Source organism: Tenrec ecaudatus, chromosome 12 (assembly GCF_050624435.1).
Source record: "Tenrec ecaudatus isolate mTenEca1 chromosome 12, mTenEca1.hap1, whole genome shotgun sequence".
In the NCBI taxonomy this organism is placed as follows: Eukaryota; Metazoa; Chordata; class Mammalia; order Afrosoricida; family Tenrecidae; genus Tenrec; species Tenrec ecaudatus.
In genome coordinates, this window is record NC_134541.1 from 28,426,207 (window position 1) to 28,451,714 (window position 25,508).

General features: G+C 41.9%; 1 pseudogene; it reads left to right on the forward strand.

The window, feature by feature from the left end:
• Window positions 1–5,266: 5,266 nt before the first annotated feature.
• LOC142422598 (mortality factor 4-like protein 1 pseudogene) lies at window positions 5,267–6,477 on the forward strand (annotated as a pseudogene).
• Window positions 6,478–25,508: the final 19,031 nt, after the last annotated feature.

A 25,508-nucleotide genomic window follows, 5' to 3' on the forward strand; every position in this document is an offset into this window, starting at 1 on the left:
CATGGCAGAGATAAAGTTGTTTGGAAGCTATCCTGTTGAACTAATTATATCTTGCTGTCTAGAGCCCTGGAGGCGTAGTGGTTAGGTGTAGGGCTGCTAGCCACAAAGTTAGCAGGTCAAATACACCAGATGCTCTATAGAAGACAAGGCTTTCTACTTCTGTAAAGAGTTGCAGTCTTGGAAAGCCACAGTTCTACCCTGTCCTATATGGTCTCTATGAGTCAGAATCCACTCACTGGTAGTTTGAGTGAGTTATTTTCAAGTTGATCCTGAGTTATACCCAGCTGCTTACCAAGTGGATTCTGATTCTGAGTTGCAACCTGTTACTTCCTCAATGAAATCCTTATATGTAAGAACAGTCTGTGAGTTCTGTGAGTTGTCAGAGGAAATTGTTGAGCCCCCCAAGCAAGAGGCAAAGCACAGAGGAAGGGAGAGTAGTTGGTGTTAGAGGTACTAGAATGGCACCGCAGCTTGGAGAAGTTGGATATTGGGGAGACTTCTAACCTTCATCTCACGGGAACCAGCTTCGTGCAGATGCTTACTCAAGAAGTTGTTTGTTAAACTTGAGAGCGGGGTCTGCTCTTTGTTAAAAAATAAATGCCTGAGTTGAAAGCTAACTTCACATGAATAAAAGGCTAGAGAGAGTGATGTTCTGTTCAGTGACATCTCTTACTAAACAATTGCTAGCAACAGCACCTGTGGCTTTATTTGGGCCTATTCCAATAAACAGAGCAAGCATAAAGCAATTAACATGAAATAAATGGCTGTGGTGGGGCAAAAAAAAAAAAAAAAGACAAGGCTGGGAGGCAGGAGAGCTGGGACTGATTCCTGCAGTGCTGCTGTACTTCCATGTGTGATTGCTGTCTGGTTATCCCCCAGCTATTCAGCAGAAGGATGTGCGTCAGCGTCTATAAAGATTTACAGCTCTGGAAACACAAGGGGGCAGCTCTACTCCATCCTATAGGGTCACTATGAGTTGGAATAGATTGGAAGGCAACAGATTTCTGACCTAACAAGTCCCTGGCATTTAATAGTAGGTTTCATCTTAATACAAGAGGGTATACACAATTCACTAGTGTGGGAGGAATGGAACTAGCTGTGTGCTGGTCAATGCTGAATATCTGGAAGCAGCAGCAGCTTGGTTGCATTTGCTGCATTCACATGGAAGTGTAAATACTCCCACCAAGATCAGTTTTCAAGCTCCCAATGATTTAAAAGACCATCGACAAATTCCTCTAATTTTAACACTAAGCTTTCAGAAACCAGTAAGGGCACGCTCCAGCACAAGGCGGGATAAAAACAAAACAAAACAAACAAACAAAAATGCAAACCTGTTGACATTATGCTGAGTTGGGCCCATAGCAACCCTATCAGGCTGCCCTGGAGGTTTCCGAAGCTGTACTTCTCCTGGAAGCGGACCTCTATTTCTTTCTCCTATGGAGTGGCTGGTGGTTTTGAACAAAATTTTTATGTTTTGGTTAGCAGTAACATGCCTATCCACTGTGCCACGAAAGCTTAAGCTTCTTCATTACTAGGTAGAATTCCATACATTAATTTTATAATTCATTTCTTCAATAAATAGCTTTCAGAAGCAGATGGCCAGGCCTGTCCCCTGACCTGCCTCTGGTAGGTTTGAAGCACCAGCCTTCCAGCTGCTGGCTGAGCGTTCAGCTCTGTGTGCCACCCTGGTGAAATGAAAAGTGCAAGGCGTGTAAGACCCGATTCTTGTTCCCCCAAAACTTACTCTATTAAATAGAAAGTGAAAAAAGATCATTTTAATGCCAAAGAGAACATGACAAGTAATGTAAACAGGCAGAAATAAAGTGCTGTAAAAGTTAAGAAGAAAAGAACTTTTTTATTAAGGTTATGCGGCCAGAAGAGATTTTCAGGAAGTAAAAGGAAAGACTTATTAAGAACAAGGTTATTTAAAATTATTCTTTATTTGGAACAGATGCCTAATAGAAGAGTAATATTCTATATTGGGAAATCTAAAACCCAAAAGGATTTATTTAGAGGGAATTAGAAATAGAGGAGCTCAGAGGTGTAGACATGATTATATAAGCTACCAGTTCAGATGCCTCCACCAAGAAGAACAATTGAAAGTAAATGCCATTAAAAGGGAACTGATAAGTGGAGAGCAAATGCCTTGATAAGCGGAGAGCAAATGCCTTGAGAATGATTGGGGCAGGGAATGTAAGGATGTGCTTTATACAATTGATGTATGTATATGTATGGATTGTGGTAAGAGTTGTTGGAGTCCCTAATAAAATGTAAAAGAAGAAAAGAGAAAAAAATGATTAGGGCAAAGACTGTACAGATGTGCTTTATACAATTGATGTATGTATATGTATGAACTGTGAAAAGAATTGTATCAGCCCCAATAAATTGTTAAAAAAAAAAAAAGGGAACTGAAACAGAACTTAGAAAAGAAGGTCGTATAAGAACATTTGATCATTTCAGTGGAACCTGCTTTTATAGTGTAGAATTTCATGCTAGAATTCTAAAAGTTTATTCCAATGAGTTTGGGGATCTATTAGCTATCAGTAATCTCTAAGAAATCAAGGAAAATCAAGGAAGATGGCTCAAATTTTTATAGTTGGAAAATGACTTCCATAAATGATTGTCTAGTTAGAAACTTAAATTCCTTGGATTTTCTAAAATTAAGCAGATGACTTGTGAACCCTTGGAGAAAAGTGAAACAGAGACATGAGCAAGACTTTTTAAAAAGTTATAACAAATGATGATCATTTCTTTATTGGAAGTGACTGATAAACAGATGGCGTACATCTGTCCTTAAGTCTGACATATCTTGACTTCAGCTTCATATTTGGCAGGGCATCTCAGGACAACAGTGGAGAGGCTAAGAAAAAGTTGGTGTGACTTAACAGAAGCACAATTAGTTGTGTTTGTGGTTGCCTGCCTCGTTGTTAATGGAAGGAACCAATGGGAACCTCAGTGTGACCTGCATGAAGGTCTGTGGGCTACATTTGGCCTTACCCCTTTAACGACTCTATCCACACATTAGAGAGAGTCATGTAATCCATGCCCACCAAGTGAGTATATAACACACATGAGAGAAATATAACTAAAATTATGGCTGATGTTGCTGCTATAGTAACTATGAAAGAGGGAAAAAGTTTTCATACTTAAAGGAGACACAACATCTACAAACTCATCAGATTGCATCTGGAGTATGCTAGTTAATTACTCTCTTTGAGCCTCTTTTTGGTAAAATGGAGATAATGATACTATCTGTTTGACAGAGTTGCTGTGATAGTAAAATAAGGTTATTAAATAAGGTTAATAAAGAGCTTAGTACAGTGGTTCTCAACCTTCACGACCCTTTAATACAGTTCCTCATGTTGTGGTGACCCCAACCACAAAATTATTTTCATTGCTACTTCATCTGTACATGCTACTGTTATGAATTGGGTGACCCCTGTGAAAGGGTCGTTCGACCCCCAAAGGGGTCGAGATCCACAGGTTGAGAACCTCTGGCTTAGTAGAATGTTCAAAATGTACTCAGTAAATGTTAGCTATGATAATAGCCTTAATTGAGAAAGTAAAATGCTCTAAAGTATATTAAATACTGAATCAGCTTTGTAAGTTTAAGATTCACATTGATACTTTTCAGGATCATAAAAATCTCTATTTCTCTTTTCATCTTTAAATGCTGTAGTTTTATCTTTTTAGATAGGTCACAAATTCTATTGCTCATACTAATAAGAACATGAATAGAAATAAGAAAAGGAATTACATTTATAAAATCTGCAGGATTTTCTAGTGTTTAGGAACAAACATTTTTTGCTTTATAAAAATTTAAATAATTAAGAAACTTTCTTTGTGGAAAAAAGCCCCCAACTTAACACAAACATTATTGTTTAGTAACAACTTAGACCTAATTTAACAGTGAGAACGGAACTTCCCTGAAACATACGAAGCTTCCTGCCTTTTCTAAAGAGAATACCATGGTTTCCTCCTAATATTTTTGTTTTACTGTTACTGTTGAGAAGATACACAGCAAAGCATACAGGAATCCAAGTTTCCACTTGTACAATTCAGTGACACTGACGAAGCCCTTTGAATTCTGTAATCATTCTCCTCTGTTCCTTTGTGTTCTTTCGCCCTCACTACCCCCGAGGTTCCTGTCCAATCTTCCAAGTTGCTGTTGTTAATTTGACCCTGCGTTGATCGGACTTATAAGAGCACAATGCTCAAGGTTGACATTGCTTAATAATTAAGCTGATTCATTGTCTGGTTTTAGACTGCTTTAGGGGATATGTATGGTTTAAGGTTTAAAGATGGTCTCAGGACCATCTAGTGTTTCTAGTGTTTGTCCAGCCTTCATGGCTCCACAAAGTCTGGAGTCCATGAGAATTTCTAAATCTGTCCCACATTCTCCCACCTTTAATCAGGATTCTTCTGTAGAATCTTGGATCAAAAATGTCAATAATTATATATATATATATATATATATATACCATAGTGAATGAAGGGGGGATTGCAGAGTGGAGACCCGCGGCCCAAGTGTAGACCACTGGAGATCCCCTCATAGAGGGGTTTAGGAGAGGAGATGGGTCAGTCAGGGTGCGATATAGTACTGATGAAGAACACAGCTTTCCCCCAGATCCTGGATGCTTCCTCCCACCAACTACCATGATCCAAATTCTACCTTGCAGGACTGGATAGAGCAGAGGTTGTATACTGGTGCAGATAGGAGCTGGAGGCACAGGGAATCCAGGGTGGACGATACCTTCAGGACCAGGGGTGTGAGGGGCGATGCTGGGAGAGTGGAGGGTGAGTGGGTTGGAAAGGGGGAACAGATTACAAGGATCTACATGTGACCTCCTCCCTGGGAGATGGACGGCAGAGAAGGGGGGGAAGGGAGACTCCGGATAGGGCAAGATATGACAAAATAACAATCTGTGGATTATCAAGGGCTCATGAGGGAGGGGGGAGCGGGGAGGGAGGAGGAAAAAAAAGAGAGGACCTGATGCAGAGGGTTTAAGTGGAGAGCAAATGCTTTGAGAGTGATTAGGGCAAAGAATGTACGGATGTGCTTTACACAATTGATATATGTATATGTGTGGATTGTGATAAGAGTTGTTATGAGTCCCTAATAAAATGTAAAAAAAGAAAAGAAAAAAAATGATTAGGGCAAAAAATATACAGATGTGCTTTATACAATTGATGTATGTATATGTATGGATTGTGATAAGAGTTGTATGAGCCCCTAATAAAATGTTTTTTTTTAAAAATGTCAATAATGAGTCAGGTGGCAAGTAAGGGGGCAGTTGTGGGGCGGTGGGGGGGGGTGGCGAAGGAGGAGGTAGCCAATCACTTATAAATGGAGCGGAGCAGGACCCGAAGCTTAAAATCCAGAAGGGTGAGAAAGTATTGTGCTTTCCTGGGCCTCTGCTTTATGAAGCAAAGTATGTAGTTTGTCATAAAAGACAAATGGGTGATAGACTTCCTCATCACGGCAGTTGGGATAAAATGAAGCTGACGGAGTCCCAGACAGCAGAGAGCTCAAACACGTGGACACCACTCAGCAGAAACAGAGAGAACTTCAAAAAGCCAAGCAGGAGCCACCTGCAGACGGCCAGATGACAGGGGCTGTGGCAGGAAAGAAACCTGGTCTGCAACAGAAACGTGTTGACGTGGAAACCAAACTGAGCAGAAAACACCTGGCAATGGAGATGGCTGGCTGGCAGCTCCAGCGGGACAACCAGTAGTTCTAAGTGCTGAAAAGGAGGACACATTCACAACCAGAGTTGAAGTCAGTCAAGATTGCCAAAGACTAAAACCCCGGCTTGATGATGACTGGGACTTAAGTACCAGCCCAAACCAGCTCTTTTATATCCCTTCGACGTCATGTTGGGCACGGGAGGCCTCAGCACGCTGAAATTCTCGCAGATCACCCAGATGCGCCCATGTCGTGGGTGGATGGAGCCCCTCTATTCCTGTGAATGGGAGCCATGCTGGCCGATACACCCCTGGATGAGAAGAGTCTTGCTCTATCACTGAACTATCTGCATGATTTACTAACGCACCTGGCAAAGAATTCTACTGCTCTGGTTAGTGCCAGCAGAAAGCTGTGTGCGTGCACTGCCGGCCGGCAATCCTGTTGGGGTCTCTGTCCTCGCCCTCCTCGTGTCCAAACGAGGGACTTGAAAATGCTAGCATATAAACAAACACATTGATGTCTGCTTTGCTTTTCTGTTTGATTATAAACAGATGAAATAAAAGGGACTACAGCTAATAAAGAAAAATTCGGGGAGGGTAGTCGGCCATCATTCCGTTTTTCTGGTCTTATGACCAAGGAGCCAGTTCAGGGAGACAGTTAGCCACACATTCCAAATCCTCCTCCTATTTGCGACTGTCCTTTTTCTGCTGTTCCAGATGAGTAGAATCTACTTGTTGCGCCTGCCATGGCCACTCCCAAGCATTTCAGACATCCGTGAAAACAAAGAGTGAACAGAAAACATCTGGCAATGGAGATGGCTGGCAGTACCAGTGAGACAGCTTCCTCAGGGAAAGAAGAGGAAAAAAAAGCTACATCCAGCCGTTGAAAAGAGGGAACCGTCATGAGCAGAGTTGAAGTCCAGTAAAGATCCCTGAGGAACTAAAACCCTGGCTTGCTGATGGCTGGGACTTAATTATCAGGCAAATGAACTAGGAGGCAGTCAATGGGCTAGGCCATGAAACCACGTCCCTAAAGTTCCCAACCAAGGGACCAAATCACGAGGTGCTTGGTTGCACTTAAGCCACCACAGCATTAACACCTTTTAAAAAGTCATTGTTGTAAATATAGCTATCATTCAACTTTTGCCCGTCTAATTTTTTACTGGTGTCTAACTCATTGACAGTAATTTTACAATCATCAGCTGTGCCACCTGACCCTTAATCAAAGTGATTTTTCCATCATCATTCTTCCGCCACTAATACACTTTTGTTTCTATACATTTGCCTTTGCTTGTCTTTTTCTGTAAGTGAGATCATACAATATTTGTCCTTTCATAGTTGGCTTCATTCAGCATGTCTTTAAGATCCATTCTTCCTGCTGCATGAAGGAATACTTCATTTCTCCTCCTAGCTGGGTAAGGTTCTGGCTGTCTGTATGTGCACATTTTGCTTATCCATTCGTCTGTGATGGGCATTCAGTTCGTTTCCACCTTCTAACTTTGACCACCAGTGCTTCAATGCACATTGGTGTACGGTCTCTTTGTGAGGCTCTGCTATCACAGGTTTGGTATACCTAGAAATGGAATGGCTTGATCATTTGGTAGTTCTATTTTGTTTTCGGAGGACCCACCACACTGCTTTCCACAAGGGCCAAACCACTGGGCATCTGCACCACATCCTCATCAGCAACTCAATTTTTGGTTGGTCTTGCTGTTTTCCTCTTAGCCATCCTAGTGGGAGCGCACTGGGATCTCACTCTAGCTTTGATTTGCATCTGGGATGCCTAATGACACTGAGTAGACTTTCAGTGTTTGGTGGCCTCTTTGGTGAGCTGTCTATTCAAGCTTTTTGTCCATTTTATTATTTGGTTGTCTTTCTCTTGGTAAGATGTCATTATATATATACAATGTCCTTGGGTAAATACAGTGGTTGCTGTAGCCAGATCTCAAGGTCGTGGAGACTGATGCCTGCATGGTCCATTAGTCCACTGGACGAATTGTTCCCATGTGTCTTTGATTTTCATCACTCTTCTTTCTCTTAGTCAGGGAGAGACCAATAATTGCACCTTAGAAGGCTGCTCATGAACTTTCAAGAGCTCAGTTGATATTTATCTAAATAGATTGTAAAATATATTTTTAATCATTTATTGGGGGGCTCTTATCACAATCCATACATACATCCATGTGTCAGCACATTTGTACATTTGTTGCCACCATCATTCTCAAAACATTTGCTAGATCTACTTAGCCCTTAATATCAGCTCCTCATTTGTAAAATATTTTTTGTAGAGGATGTTATGTAATGTGTTTAAAATATCAGTAATATCACATACAAGTAAAATTTTGCTGAAGATTATCCAACAATGATTGCATTGATAGATAACTGCCAGAGAGATTCAGGCTGGATTCAAAAGAGGATGTGAAACAGGGATATCAGGATATCATTGCTGATGTCAGATGGATCTTGGCTGAAAACAGAGAATACCAGAAATATGTCTACTTGTGTTGTATTGAGTGTGCCAAGACACACATGGACAGCCTTGAGAAGAAAGGGAATCCCAGAACACGTCATTGTGCTCAGTCAGACACTGCACATGGATCCAGAGGCAATTGTGTGAACAGAACATAGTTTAAAATCAGGAAAGATATGCTTCCGGGTTGTATCTTCTCACCAAACTTATCCAATCTGTATGCTGAGCAAAAAAGTAATATGGGGGAAAAAAGTAATATGGGCTGCTAAAAAGACAAACCAAACTACAAGAGGTGCCCCCAAAATGGGAACCACCCCCGAAAGCTATGTGTTTTTTTTTTAAGAAAACAACCTTATCATCTTCAAAGTACTCTCCATTATACTTAATACATTTGCCAAATCTGCGATTCCATTCTTGGAAACATTTTTCAAACTCATCTGTTTGGATGACTGACAGCACCTCCCTTGTTTTTTTCTGCACTTCCTCTACATTGTCAAATCGCTATCCTTTCATGTCCCTCTTCATTTACAGAAACAAAAATAAGTTGCATGGAGTGAGTTTAGGTGAGTAAGGTACACGGGATAAGAGACGCAGGCTGGTTTTTGCCAAAAACTGCCATACGGAGATGACTGCATGAGCAGGTGTATTGTTGTGGTGGCAAAACCAGACTTAATCTGGACTGAGCTGGGGACATTTTCTTAATATACAATTAATTTTTTTTTTACAATTAATTTTTATATAAAGCTCTCTCATACATATATGAGGGTCTATGAATTTGTTTCGCTAGTCAAGCCAGACTAACACAAGAGGCAAGGATGGTGTACTTTGGACATACTTGTCAGGAGAGACCAGTCTCCAGAGGAGGATATCATGTTTGGTAAAGTGGAAGGGCAGCAAAAAAGAGAAAGGTTCTCCATGAAATAGATTGACACAGTGTCTGCATCAGTGGGCTCAGGCATAGCAACAGTTGAGGATGGCCCAGGACCCTGGAGTGTTTCAATCTGTTGTGCATAGGGTCGCTACAAGTCTGAGTCAACTTGAAGGCAACTAACAACAACCTATGCAACAACAAACACCCTTTCTTGCTGAAGGTGAGGAGGGCTTGAGGCACTTGCTGATGAAGACTGCTGATAAAGATAAGGAGTGCCGCCTTTAGTATGGATTACAACTCAATGTAAAGACAACAATCCTCATGACTGGACCAATAGATAACAGCATCATAAATGGATAAAAGATTGAAGTTGTCAAGGATTTTGTCTTGGTTGGATCTACAGTCAATGCTCATGGAAGCAACAGTTAAGAGATCAGTTGAAGGATGGCCTTGGGTACATCTGCTGCACTAAACCTCTGTAGAGTATTGAAAAACAAGATGTTACTTTGAGAACTAAGGTGCCCCTGACCGAGCCATGGTATTTTTTTTTTGCCATGGTATTTTCAATGGCTTCATATGCATGTGAAAGTTGGACGCTGAATATGGAGGACTAAAGAACCAGTACATTTGCATTGTGGTAGGAGAAGAATCTGAAAGTACCAATGGACTGCCACAAGAACAAGCAAATCTATCTGGGAAAAAAATACAGCCAGAATGCCCCTGAGAGGCAAGGATGGTAAGATTTCCTCTATCCGACTTTGGACATGTTGTCAGAAGAGAGACCAATCCCTGGAGAAAGTAGAGGGAGGAAAAGGAGGAAGGCCCTCAAGGAGCTGACTGACACAGTGGCTGCAGCAATTAGCTGAACATAGGAACAATGAAGATGGTGCAGGACCGGGCAGTTGGTCATCGGGTCCCTATGAGTTGGAACCACCTTGATGGCTCCTAACTAGAGCACTGTTGACTGACTTTCTAACCATCTCCTTTCACCCTCTCACATTTCTACTTCTGTCATATCTGCACCATCCAAATCTAGAGACATTCTAGTATGAACCAAATTACACCTTGATAGATCTTCTTCGGCAAACATTCTGAATTACGTTTTCTCAGCTCAACAAGGGTGTTCCGTCTTCCCAAAGGGAATGGAATGTTGATCTCCCTCCTCTGCTCTTGTTTTTATCTGTTTCACTTTGTCACTGTAGGCTAATAACTTAAAATGATGAACGGTCACATTAGCGATCTATGAGAGCATATGTTTAAGCTGTCCATATATAACCAGAAGTGTAAGACTGTCAAGATGTTCGTTTGATTTGTTTGCTCCTATAAAAAATTAGGTCTTCTCAGCTGCAGAGAGAAATGACGTCCTGATACACGCCACCAGATGGCTGGACCTTGGAAACATTACATGAAGTGAAATGAACCACGCACAAAAGGACAGCTATTGGGCGCTCCTACTTGGTGAAATATATCAAGACAAAGATCAGTGGTTATGAGAAGAGGAGGAAATCTATGTAAACTGTTGACTTCTAGTTTTATCACATGGTAGTTAGAGAATATATTGTTTCAAAAAGGACAAGTGTGCTTTCACTGTCTTTCGTGTGGATCTGCGATCTAGTTCTACAGCACCTCCCATACATAAACCCCACCTACAAATCACTATCTACAAGTTCCAATGTCAGTTTCCTTAAAGATGTTTCCAAGGGTCTCTGTAGGTAAAATTGTCAAGATCTGTCCAGTACTCCAACACCCCTTGGTCCCCAATCTGATCTTATACAACTCTTTTGCTCATACTTGGCTTAATAGCATTGTTTAATGACTTGTGTTATGTAATCTTTTCAAGGATCTTAACTTAGTTTTCCTAGAAATAGTTATTTATTTTCATACTTTTATTTCAGTGGTTTATACAAGATTTAATTATATACATATAATAGTAAACACAATGGACACACATAAGTTTAGAACCAGATATGATTGGTTGGCCAGTGTATAATTCAACTGGTAAGGGCAGAAGCACACCAGAACATTTTTGCTATAGAGATAGGTCACATGCTGTGTAGTCTTGGCTTTTGCAGGACCAATGGTCTATGTAATAACTACTCAGCTCTGTTGTAGCGAGCAAGCAACTGTAGATAATCTGTAAATTGATGCTTAGACTTGTGTTATGGGAAAGTGTCATTAGATAAAATGTTAGACTAGAAAAATCAGAAATAAAATTCTCTTCCTACAAGGCGGATGTAGAAATAACACGATCTGAGAGTTGCAATACCTATGCCCAGGATTTTGTTTTGGTGTTTTAGGGTCACTGTGAGTCAGAACCGACTCGATGGCACCTAGCACCAACATGGTCGGGTTCTAATATTCTCACTGATTGATGTTAGGGAAGCTAAACTTTCTGACCATTAGTTTCTGCATCAGCAAACCAGCAATCAAAACTGTACAGCTTATCTTACTTGTAATGATCAAGTACGATCACTGGTATAAACATTCAAGTGCACATTGGGTATATGTTAGTTATTATTAACTCTCTTATCAGAAATAGACCGAGCCAAATATGTTTTTCAGAGGGAGTGTAACATGCTAGAAAGAGTACAGGATTCAGAGTCACACAGGCCGAAGAAATAGAATCATCTATTTATTATTCAGGGGGTGACCTGGGGTAAATGATACAATCTCTCAGCTCCATTTTACCCATTTATAATGGGGTAAAATGTTATTAACCTGACAAACTTGTTTTCAGAATTAAATAAACTATCATGTAGGTAACTCAATAGCGATTCTTACTCTTATCCCTTAATTTGGGACCAGCCTCCTTATGCTCGCAAGAAAACCTGGAGCTTGTATTTCCTGAGTTAATGCTAAGCCACATGGATAATTACCATGTTAGGTCATCAATAGTCTTATAAAGATGTTTATATGCTGTCTTCCTGGGACTTAATTATAAGGTGAGCAGCCCAAATTAAAAGGTTTTAGCATACATATCTTTTGAAGTGGTTTTACCTGCTATTGCTAAGACATCTTTAGGAATATTTTGTTATGAAATAAGACGCAGAACTTGTAATGAATGGGAAGAGAGACCAGGGACATTGGAATCCTGGAAAAACCTACTACTTAAAAAACTATCTCAAGAGTGTTTCAGTCTGCTGTGGACATGGCAAGATGCACCACAACCGTGGGACACATGACCGACAATTTACAGCACTGAGGTCCTACTAGATGTAAGACACCGTGGGAGGCAGTTATATTATAACACATGGTCCCAGCTCCAAGAGAGTTTATAATCGAGCCGGGGGAAAGACATGCCTTTAGAAGCAAACAGTACTGCACGGTAACATAGGCTAAACATCCAATCAATGATCCTGAGAAGGATTATACTAAGACAGAGAAAAGTAAGATCGTAGTCTGGCTGTGTGGCCAGAAAGGTGAATAGCACTTGAAAACTTTTCCAAGGAAAAGGCTTAAATTAGCCAAGGGGGCAGAGAAGGAAACCATTATTGAACTCATGGATTCTTTTGGCATAAACTGGGCTCTGAGTTTGGGCACTGTGCTGGGTATTGGAGTCATAAAGTCTCTGAAGAGTTAGGGAGAAAGATGGGCCACACACAGCGATGCTCCAAGGTGCTGCATCTGAACAAGGTACACGGAATCATTTCTTCCTGGGACTCTGCTGATCTGTCTAGAAGACGGTTACCACCTTCTGCTACAGCGAATCATGAAAGTACTATGCAAAGGAGATTCCCGTCGGCTTTACCTCCACACCCAATTATTCCAAATGAGTACAGCTGGGAAGGTCCCCATGCCTCCTTCAGAAGGAGGCTCTGCTCACTGAGCTAGGGTTGCTACACATTTGTTACTAGTGTTCAACCCTGTCATCCCTGATGGGTTCTTGCACTCAAACACATGTGATTCACTGGGAGAGTACAGAGTAAGATTCAGACCCTGCCCTTCAGCATCTCTAGAAGAGCTAAAATATGATATATATGTATACATATATATGTGACTTGATATAAGGAGTGTACACCACCACTGAGAAAAGGCAGTAGACAGGAAAGGATAACTTTTCCATCCTAGGAAATCACAGGTTCTTCTTAAAATAGCAATATCTAGGCTGAATATCGAAGGATGGCAGGAGCTTATCAGATGGTGTGCTAGACTGGGTTGCCAGAGAAACAAAACCAGTAAGACATATATGTATAAGAAATAACTTTATACAAAATAATAATAATTTATAAATTATCAAGGGTTCATGAGGGAGGGGGAGGGAAGGGGGAAATGAGGAGCTGATGCCAAGGGCTTAAGTGGAGAGCAAATATTTTGAGAATGATGAGGGCAATGAATGTATAAATGTGCTTGACACAATTGATGTATGTATGGATTATGATAAGAGTTGTAATGAGCCCCTAATAAAATATTTTTTTAAAAAAGAAAGAACTTTATAGCAAAAGGTAAATTTGTACCAAAAAGGCACCCTAGCCCAGTCCAACTCAAGTCCATGGGATGGATTATAACCCCAAGCCCTCTTCAGACTCAAGTAGTGGCAGGCTGATGATGCAGAAACATGAAGTGGGAAGCAGAGATCACGGGCCAATGGGTGCAGCGTCATGTGACTACAAGATTGGTGGGAACAGGGCCGGGCACTGACAGCTCTCCAGGTCGGCAGCCCGCATGGGGACACCCCTGGAAGTAGACAGACAGGAGGAAGGACAAGAGAGGAAGACATTCCCAGTGTGTCTCTTAAAGAAAAGGAGACACTTGCAAGGAGGTGTCATAGGGCTGCCATCTGGCTGGCAGGTTGGACTCCTTCACCCCTACACGTTCACACAGGGTCAAGTTCACAACAATCAAACCGCCACCGATGGGGAGAGGAGAGGAGGGCAACTCAGTCAGGGGAGCACCATACGTCAATGAAACAAGCGCAGTATGTTCATGAAATGGTAAGTGGTTCAGTGGGAAGGGAACTTAGCCTGCAGGATGAGAGCCTCGGGGTGCTGTGGGCTAGGTTGAGTGGCCAGCTCAGAGGTCAGCACTGCAAACCACCAGCTGCTCGATAGGAGAAAGACGTGGCTGTCAGCTCCCTTAAGATGGACTCTCGCAAAAACCCTGTGTAGTGGAGCGCTGATCCAAATGGACTATGTGGCAGTGAGCTTAAGTCCACCGTGGCAGTTTGATTTGTGAATGTATAGGGTGGAATCCAACCTGTCCACCTGACACGGTCGCTGAAGACAAAGTGGGTACATAAGAAAATGTGGCGAAGAAAGCTGATGGTGCCCAGCTATTAAAAGATGTAGCATTCAGGGTCTTGAAGATGTGAAGGTAAATAAGCGGCCATCTAGCTCAGAAGCAACAAAGCCCACATGGAAGAAGCACACCAGCCTGTGTGATCATGAGGTGTTCAAGGGATCAGGTATCAGGCATCAAAGAATGAAAAATCAAATCATTATGAATGAGGAGGAGTGTGGAGTGGGGACCCAAAGCCCATCTGTTGGCAGCTGGATATCCCCTTACAGAAGGGTCATGAGGAAGAGATGAGCCAGTCAAGATGAAGTGTAGCAACAATGAAACACACAACTTTCCTCTAGTTCCTAAATGCTTCCTTCTACCCCCCTCACCCCCACTATCATGATCCCAATTCTACCTTACAAATCTGGCTGGAGCAGAGGATGTACACTGGTACAGATAGAAACTGGAAACACAGGGAATCCAGGACAGATGATTCCATCAGGACCAGTGGTAGCGTAACAATACTGGTAGGATGGAGGGTGGATGGGGTGGAAAGTGGGAACTGATTGCAAGGATCTGCATGTAATCTCCTCCCTGGGGGATGGACAACAGAAAAGTGGGTGAAGGGAGACATTGGACAGTGTAGGATATGACAAAATAATAATTTATAAATTATCAAGGGTTCCTGAGGGAGGGAGAGCGGGGAGGGAGGGGGGGACATGAGGAGCTGATACCAAGGGCTCAAGCAGATAGCAAATGTTTTGAAAATGGTGAGGGCAACAAATGTACAAATGTGCTTGATACAATGGATGTATGTATGGATTGTGATAAGAGTTGTGCAAGCCCCCAATAAAATGCTAAATAAATAAATAAAACTTCTTCCCAGGAAGCCTCCAAGGTTATTCTTAGTCCTTTGAGAAAGTAGTCCACGATTACTTGCTTTGGAATAAAAAATTTTAAAACAGCAGTTGCCACAATCTTCTGAACTGTCTGCGCCTTGAATTTAACTGGCTCAGTACATCACCTTGGAGGCCACTTTTTTGATTGGACCGTTCTCTCTGTCATATTAGTAAATCCATGACTCACCCACAGATTCATTTTATAAAATTGTCTTCATTAGCTTCAATATTGCCTAAAAGACTGATGGAAAGTTCAGCTCTTTGGGATAGCTGATCTCCATGCAGCATTTTGGATTCCAACTTCATCAGGCATTACCAATGGTAATCCTATGTATGGTCTTCTTCCACCAGGTTGTGGATTTCGGCCACAATTGCCTCATTTATCAGGGATAACTGTCTTCCCTTGCTTTGCTCATCTTTTAGGGCTTCCCGAATGTAAAATTGGGATGATCCATCTAAAACCTGTGGATCTAAAACCTGATCTATGTAAAACCTGTTGTTTTGTGTGGGACAGCATAAAACATGTGCAAAGCTTCAGTGATTGGGGAAAATGACCAGTTGAATTTTATTAAAATTTTTATATTAATCTTGATCTCAAAATTATAATGTTGTTGCTAGGTACCACGGAGGCAGCTCTGTCTCATAGTGATCCTCTGTACAAGAGAATGAAACACCACGTGGTACTGGGGCATCTTCCCAATTGTTCTTAGTTCTTATATTTGAAGCCAGTGTGGCAGTCTCTGTGTCAGATCATCTATGGAGGGTCTTCCTTTAATTCGCTGCCCTCTACTCAGCATGATGTCCTTCTCCAAGGACTGGTCTCGCCTGATAACTAGTCCAAAGCACACAAAATAAAGTCTCAACATCCTGACATTCAAGTTGCATTCTGGCTATACTTCTTCCACAACAGATTTGTTGATTCGTTTGGTAGTCCACAGTACTTGACAGGTGTTATTTTGGGTGAAATGGAAAACAGTAGTAACAAGAGGGAGAAGAGAAATCTAGGAGTGGATGAAGGATAAATTAATGGGGCGTTTGAGCAGTAGTTTACATTATTGAATATAAAGTTGATGATCTGAAATGTAAACCCCATCAAATTGAAAAAACTTTTAAACTGTTAAAAAAAAGTCCAAAATTAAAGCATTAACCCTACAACATGGACAACTAGAAACAGAGCAGCAAAAGAAGTTCACAGTCACCAGAAAGAAGGAAGAAATATTAGAACAGAGATAAATGAAACAGAGAACAGAAAGGCAATAGACAGACACAACAAGTCCCAAAGTAGATTTATTGAAAGGATCAATAAAACAAACAAACTACTGGCCAAACTGACAAAAGAACAGCTGGAGAAGAAGCAAACAACCCAAATAAGAAATGAGACCACCTGTAATAAACAAGACCACCCAACATAAAAGGATCATACCAGAATACGATGAAAAAATGTGCTCCAACCAATTTGAAAACAAAGAGGAAATAGACAAATTTCCAAAAACACGTGACCTACGTAAACTAATACAAATGGAGTGAGAAAAACGCAGATCTGTAAAAAAAGAAAAGATTTGAAAAGGTAATTTCAAACAGCAACAGCCTCAAACCAAAATATCTCCTGACCACAAACCTTCGCCCAAAGTGTTTCAGTGCAGAATTCAAACAATTTCAGAGCAAAGAAAAGGAAGGGACTTGAATTTACTCTAAGAATAAGTAGCATTAACTCAACAGCAACAGGGCAAACAATACAGTTTTTAAAACAGGCAAAGGATACAAACATCTACTTCACCAAAGAAGATGTTCAGGCACTAACCAAACACGTGATCATTAAAACCTGTTTCAGTCAAGTATCTTCTGGTTTGTAACAACCCTTAAAAACGTCGTTTGGCAAAGGTGTGACACACACAAATGTACAGGCCAATATCTCTCATGAACATAGATTGGTTCATGAGAACAAAAGTTCTCAACAACATTCTAGCCAATAGAGTTCAACAGCATATAAAAAATAATACATCATGAACAAGTAGGATTTAATATTAGAAACTAATCAATGCAATTCAATATATAAATTTAAAGAATCACATCTCAAGTAACACAGCAAAAAACATTCAATAAAGTACAACACCTATTTTTGATTAAAAGACTCTCAAGCATGAAAGGGAAATTCCTCAACATAATAAGAGGCATTTATACAAAAACAACAGCCAACATGGTTTTCAATGGTGAGAGACTGAAAAAGCATTTCCCTTGGGAACAGAAACTAGATTAGGGTGTCCTTTATCCCCACTTTTATTCAACATTGTACTGGAAGTTCTCATTACAGCAATAAGGGAAGACAATTAAATAAAAGGCATTCAGTTTGGTAAGGAAGAGGTAAAATGATCCCCACTCACAGATGATATTGTAGTATACATAGAAAGATCTCACAGATTGCACCAGAAAGCTACTGGGACTAATAGAATAATTTAACAAAGAAGCAGGATACAAAAATCAGTTGGATTCCTCTATGCCACAAAGAGAACTTCGAGAAAGAAATCAGGGAAACAATACTATTTACAATAGTGCCTTCCCCCCACAAAGATAAAATCCAAAACTAAACTCACTGCCACGAAGTCAATTCCAACACATATACTTAAGAATAAATCTAACCAGAGGTATAAAATCCTGTACAAATAGATCTATAAGAAACCAAAAGAAGTTTACATAAGTGTGAAAAGACAACATGCTCATGGATAAGACAGTGCTGTGAGAATGTCAATACTACTCAAAGCAATCTATAAATATAGTGCACACCTGATGCAAACTTCAACACCATTCTTTAAAGACAAGGGAAAACTGAGCATCATCTTTATGTGGAAAGGAAAACAGCCCTGGATAAGTATATTATTGAAGAACAGAGTAAGAGACCGCACACTACCTGATCTCAGCATCACAGTAGCCAAAATAGCCTGACATTAGTACAATGAATTGAGAAACCAAACATAAAATTCATCCATCTATGAACAGCTGAACTTCAGCAAAGGAGCAGTGTTCATGAAGAGGGGGAAGAGACATTCTCTCAGCAAATGGTGCTGGCCAAACGTTATGTTTATTTGTAGAAAACTGAAACAGGAGTCATACCTCACACAATAGATAAAAATTAACTTTACATAGATTAAAGACATAAACGTAAAACTGAAAACGATAAAGATCATGGTAGGAAAAACGATAAAGATCATGGTAGGGTTAATGCTAATATATGGCATAAATAGAAATACATACTGAAAAATTTAGAAACAGTAGAAAACTAACTTTTCTAGTGGACACGTGGAATCTCCTAAAACTTAAACAGTTAGCTATCAAATGACTATAACAAAGAGTAGAGAGAGTATACAGACTAGGAAACATTTTTGGCTGTGACATATCTGACCGGGACCTAATCTCTGTAATCCCTTAACAACAACAGGACAAACAATACGATTAAAAAATGGGCGAAGGATAAGAACAGACACTTCACCAAAGACAATAGACAGGCACTAACAAACACGTACTCATGAATAAATGCTTGTGATCATTAAAACCTGTTGTAGTCAAATCTATTCGGATTCTAAACAACCCTATAGAACAAAGTAGAATTGCCCCATAGGGTTTTTTCTAGGCTGTAAGTCCTGCATCCTACTTTTGAGAGTCGTGTCCGGTGTCTTAAAAGCGTGCAAGCAGCTACCTAAGGTACAACTGCTGATCTCTTTCCACCCGAAGCAGAGTGATATAAACAAAGACTCAAGACAACAACTAATCCAAGGGTCTAATGACCCCATGAACCACAGCGACACAACCTGAGACCAGAGTTAGATGCTACGCAGCTATGAGGACAAACTGCTCTGAGATCACATCAAAGCAGGAGACAAATATAGAACAAAAACTCAAATTCACAAACAAAAAAGACTAGTCTTACTGGTTTGATGGAGACTAGATGAGCCCCTGGGGCTATGGCCCTAAAACACTGTTCTAACCCTAAACAGCTTTCAGACAAATAATAAATGGCCATAAAATGAACAGTAGCACCTGAAAGAAATGCATTGTTTATGATCATACATTATATGAGATAAAAAATAACAGCATTTCTCCCAAAGCAAAGAAGAGAAAGCAGGAAGGGGTAGAAAATGCAGAGGAAATAAACACAGGGCGTAGTGACGCAGAGCCCGGCACGTAATCAATGTCATGGAACAAAACACTGCCTGGTCCTGGACCAGCCTCCCAATGCGCTTCTGATTGAGCCCTTTTTTGCAGCCACTGTGTCAATCATCTCCTTGATGGCTTCCCCTTCTTCACTGCCCCTCGACTTTACCAAGCACGTCCTTTTTCCAGGGACTGGTCTTTCCGGACACCATGTTCAAAGTACTGGAGATGAAATCTCACCATCCTTGCCTCAAGGGGCGCTCTGGCCTGACTTCTTCCAGGATAGATTGGTTTGGGTTTTTTTTGGTAGTCCATAGTATGCTCTTCTCCAGCACCACAATTCAAATACATCGGTTCTTCCTTAGTCTTCCATATTCAATGTCCAACTTTCACATGCATGTGAGGCCATTGAAAATACCACGGCTTGGGTCAGGTGCACCTTAGCCCTCAAAGTGACATCTACTCTAAAAAGGTCTTGTGCAGCAGACTTACCCAAAGCGATGCTTCATCTCATCTCTTGACTGTTGCTTCTATGAGCATTGACTGTGGATCCAACCAAGACAAAATTCTTGACAACTTCAATCTTTTCTCCATTTATGAAGCTGTTACCTATTGGTCCAGTTGTGAGTATTTTTGTCTTCTTTACATGAGTTGTATTCCATTCTGAAGGCAGTGATCCTCACCTTCATCAGCAATCTTCATCAGCAAGTGCCTCAAGTCCTCCTCACTTTCCGCAAGTAAGGGGGCATCACCTGCATGTGACTGCGTGTGACTGTTAATAATCCTTCCACTCTGATGCCTCGTTCTTCAACATAGATTGAATAAATGTGGTGAGAAGATACAAACTTGATGCAACCTTTACTGATTTTAAACCATGCAGTATTCCTTTATTCCATTGGCACAACTGCCTCTCGATCCATCTACACGTTCCCTATGAGCACAATGAAGTGTTCTGGAATTCCTATTTTTCTCAAAGTTAACCATAGTTCGTTTGATCCACTGTAACCATGGTGAATGTCTTGGCACAGTCAATAAAGCACAAGTAAACATCTTTCTGGTTTTCTCTGCTTTGAGTCAAGATCCATCTGACATCAGCAATGATAACCCTTGTTCCATGTCCTCTTCGGAATCTATAAAGATCACATCCTAGGAGATCCTTTGAGGCATTTAGACTATGTCCTACTGGGTCACTATGAGTTGGAATTGACTCAAGAACACACTCAACGAGCTTGACATTTCTGAAGTGTACTTTATTGCAACTAGCCAGTTCTGAGAGGTCATACATGGAATCATGCTGTGAAAGGGAAAAATATTTTCACCAAACTGGCTAAGATAGCTTGCTAAGTGTCCCAGCATTTCTTAGCCAGGGAGTGGCGGTAGGCTGAGAGCTCGTGAAGACTTTGTTAGTGTGTTGTGAGCTGAGTAACTCAAGGGCAAGTTCCTGTGAGCATCTTCTCTTCGTCCATTTCTATCTCTTTCTTCTCTCTGATCTCATTTGCCTTTCCTTCTTTTCAGTCTTCATTTGCTTAATCAAATAAACTTTTCAAAAACCTCGGCCACTTCATGGCTTCTCTGCTCAAAGTTATCATGCCCCCCACATTTGTTAAGCCCCAGACACCTCAGGTTGCTGAGAGAACAAGCAGACACCCGTGGTTTTCAACTGGGGGTGATTTTTGCCACCCTTGCTACTCTTCAGGGAATATTTGGCAATGTCTGAAGATATTGTTGGTTGTCACAAGTCAAGTTCAAGGGGATAATGCTACTGGCATCTAATGAGTAAAGGTCAGGGATGCTGCTCAACAGTCTAGAATGCACAGAGTCTACACAAAACTCCAGTCGATTCCACCTCATAGGCTTTCCATGGCTGTACAACTCTAAGGAAGCAGACTCCTGCAGCGTTCTACTGGGGGGCAGCAAAAGGGTGAGCCACCAGCGTTCAGCTACCAGCCAAACTTACCAGCCGAGCATCTAACTACGTGCCAGAGGGCTCCGATACATGGAACCGTTCCCCTCTATCAAAACAACTCCTGCCCAAACGTTAATGATCCTTCAGGTTGAGGAAACCGGTGTGCATGGGGATCCAGAGTTGGCAGTGGCTGGGGTATGGCTACAGCAAGTCAGTCTCCTGGTTGTTCGGTACTGTTGCGTGGATTTTTGACTCAGCGGCCTGGTGTGACCGAGTAGAACTGTGGCCTGGGGGTTCCAAGGCTGTAATGGCCTGGTCTTTTCTTCCTCAGCTGCGAGATGGGTCCAACCACCACCTTCTAGTTACCAGTTGAGTGTTTAACCATGGCACCATCATGGGTCCTTCCGTCTCCTTAGGGATGCAGCTTCCCAAGACATCCGTATGACTCTGGACTAGCATTCAGTTCCATAAAGGCAGTCTCCTCACTTGGAAAAGGGGCACTAATAAAGGATCTCTTTCAGTAATCCCCAAGTTCTTGGGGAAAGGGACCTCGTTTTACCCCTCATGTCTAAATAAGATACCTAGTTGTCGTTGGTAGGTGCTGTCTAGTGGGTCCCAACTCAATGGGACACATACAAAGGAATGAAATACCATCCAATCCTGCTTCATTCCCGCAAGCACTGCTGTTTGAGCTCATTGCTATGGTCACCCATCTTCTTAAGCATCTCCCTCTCTTTTGCTGACTTTCTACTATGATGCAAAGCAGTCCTGTTAGGTAGCCGGCTTAGGGACAAAGGAGTGGGCTGTCCCTCCATGCCTGCAAAGGTCCCCATAGAGGAGGTTGGAAAAAAATCAGTCACCCCATTAGACACCTATGGGAGAAATCCAGAATTGAGCATACCCAGACTAGGACCCCCTAGGCCAGGGTTCTCGACCTGTGTGTCGCAACCCCTTTGGGGGGGTCAAACAACCATCTCACAGGGGTCACCAAAGACCATTCACATTACATAATTACATATTGTTTTGTGATTAATCACTATGCTTTATGTTTAATGTTCCATTTGTAACAATTAAAATACATCCTGCACACCAGATATTTACATGACGATTCGTAACAGTAGCAACCTTACAGTTATGCAGTAGCAACGACGATAATTTTATGGTTGGGGGTCACCACAACACGAGGAAGAGAATTAAGGGGTCGGGGCATTAGGAAGGTTGAGACTCACTGCCCTAAACCCAGGTAAAACCAATACCTTGGGCACACCCGCCTTAGTAACCTCACAGGTGGGCCTAACTCAGCCAATAGGGTCAACCCAGACCTGCCACCACACCTCCTCCAGCCAGGGGGCGGGTCGAAGAGGGGCAGGGTGCACGCGGATTCCCCAGTTTCTTACTTTTGGGTTCCTTTCGGCGCGGTTTTTGGTGCCCAGTCGTGAACCCCAGCACAGCTCCCCCGAGGCTGGGCACGCTTTCCAGAAATAGCGCGTCTCCTTTTGAGGCTGTGAAACCTGGACCGTTCCTGCCCTTCCTAAAAACGCACTTGGATTACAAAACGCGCCTCGATGGGGATTCTTTCAGCGTTCCAAGCCACTCCAGACACCTACCAGTCCTTCTCCGGGGACTGATACGGCTTTCTCACGCATCCAAGGTGCATGGAAAACGTCTCACCGGCCTCAGTTCTAAGGAGCATTCTGGATATACTACTGCTTCCAGGATAGATCTGGTTCTCGCAGTCATATTTCTTCTTCTTTTTAAATCATTTTATTGGGGATTCGTATTATTTTCAATAGTCTGTGCCAACCCCACAATTCAAAGGCATCGCTTTCTCTCTGGTCTTCCTGATTACTCATGTCCAGCTTTTGCACGCACATGAAGAGAAAGAAAATACGAGGGCACCCAGCTTTCGTTGTTGGGTGCTGCTGAGTCGGTTCCAACTCTTGGTCCCCATGGGCACTACAGAATTAAAGGTTGCCCGGTCCTGCACCAACTTTCCAATTCTTGGTATGTTTGAGCCCGTTGTTGCAGCCACTGTGCCAACCCATCTCCTTGCGGGTCTTCTTTTTCACGGATCCGCTATAGTACTGCCCAAGGTATGTGAGGAGACGTCTCGCCATCCCTGCTTCTACTGAGCATTCTGGCTCTATTTCCAAGAGACTTGGTGTGGTAGTCCATGGTACTTTCACCATTCTTTGCAAATATCATAATTCAAATCATTATCAATTCTTTACTCTTCCTTATTTGTTGTCCAGCCTCAGCATGCATATGAGCCCATTGAAAACACCACAGCTAAGGAGGTCAGGCACTCCTAAGTCCTCAAAATGACATTTTGCTCTTTAAATGGGTCTCATGCAGAAGAGTTGCCCAATACAATCTGGTCCTTGGATTTCTTGACTGCTGTTTTCGGGAGGGTTGATGGGGAGCCAAATAAAATGAAATCTTTGATGACTTCAATACACCCCCCTTTTAAAATAATAAATCATTTTATTGGGGTTCTTACATAACAATTCATACATCCATTATATCAAGTGGACATATAGAAATGTTGGCATCAATAATTTCAAAACATTCTTTCTTCTGGAACCTTTGATATCAGCTCTTTATTCCCACCTTCATCCACCCTACCACCCCCGTGAATCCTTCATGTATTATTATTTCTATATGTCTTACATAGCCTATACTATCCCTTCAGCTATCCTTGAGGGCTATTCATCCCCCTCCAGGGGGGGTTATGCCCCCATCATTGCTATTTGTTCCCCCTTCCCCACCTTCCTCCCCCTACCTTCCTGGAATCATTACTCCGATTACTGTTTCTAAGGGGGTTCTCCTATCCTGAATTCCATATATTGAAAGCTCTCATCTGTAGCAGTGTATGTGCCCCAGTCTAGCAGGATTTGTGAGGTAGGACTGAGATCATAATAATGGGGGGAGGAAGGATTAAATAACTCGAGGAGTTTTGTGTGTTTCGTCAGTGCTCAACTGCCCCTGGATGTATCTTCTCTTCCTCGAAGCCCTGTGTAGGAATGTCCAATTATCCTCAGATGGGCTTGGTGTCTCTACTTTTACCCCTCTCCTTCACCACGATAAGATTGTTTATTTTTGAACTTCTGATGCCTGAATCTTTTCCCCTTTTATCATGATGTCTTCTATTGGTACGGCTGTAAGGATTTTTTTTTTTTTTGGTCATCCATATTGAAGGTTAGAGTCTTTGTTTTTCGTCAGCAAGTGATTCGAGTGCTCCTTGTTTTCAGTAAGCAAAGTTATGTTATGTGTGTAGCACAGGTTGTACATGAGACTTTCTCCAATCCTGATGCTGTGTTCTTCCTTTAGTCCAGCTTCTCTGGTTATCTGCTCAGCATACAGTTTGAACAAGGATGGCAAGAGCATATAACCTTGATCCATCTGTCCTACTTTTAAACCAGGCAGTGTCCCCTTATTCTGTTCGAATGACCACCTCTTACCCTTTGTTCATGTTCTGCATGAGCACAAGGGTGCGTTCTAGAATTCCCATTCTTCCCCGTGTTATACATTATTTGCTGTGAGCTAAACAGTCAAATATCTTTGATAATTAATAAACCACAAGTCCAGCTTTCTGGTATTCTCTGCTTCCAGCCAAGATTCCTCTGAGGTCAACAGTGACCATCCTTCCTCCCACGCTCGCTCTCTTCTCAATCCAGCTTGGATTTCTGGCAGCTCCTGTTGTTGTCCTACAGAGTTGGCTCCGTGGCAATGAGGTGCTGTTCTTGTTTATTTCTAATTTAATCCTATGATGTGACTGCTGCTTCTTTGTAGCAGCTTTAGTCTAACATGGTTTTCTCCATAGTTAGATAAGAATTAAAATACCCAATCATAGAATTGTCCTCAGTTCCTAACAACACTCAGTCCTCGACCCCTTCCCCCACCGATGAACGCCAACTCAAATCTGGCAAACCTTGTCACAAACGTCGTCTTGTGCTGTGCCACAGTTCCACGGTGTGCGTCTTCCTCATGGCAAGATCGTAAGCCCAATGTGGTTCCACTGCAAGCGTGCTCCTCCGCTGGCGAGCCGACAACAGTGCAGCCTCACTAAAGGTCAGCTGCTATCATGAGGCCTCATGAGGAATGGCCCGTGGTTCAATTTCATAAACAATTACTTTGTGGCTTCCAGACAAGCTGCGCAGTATCAAGCCATTTCTCCTCAGGGTACACCTTCTTTTGTCTCTATTTCCTGGGGATACATGGCTTTTAGTTTTCCACCTCCCAAGCCAAACACGTAACACTTTATATTAATTTTCCCATTAAGTAAAATCCTTTAATGAGGTATGTGCTTCCAGC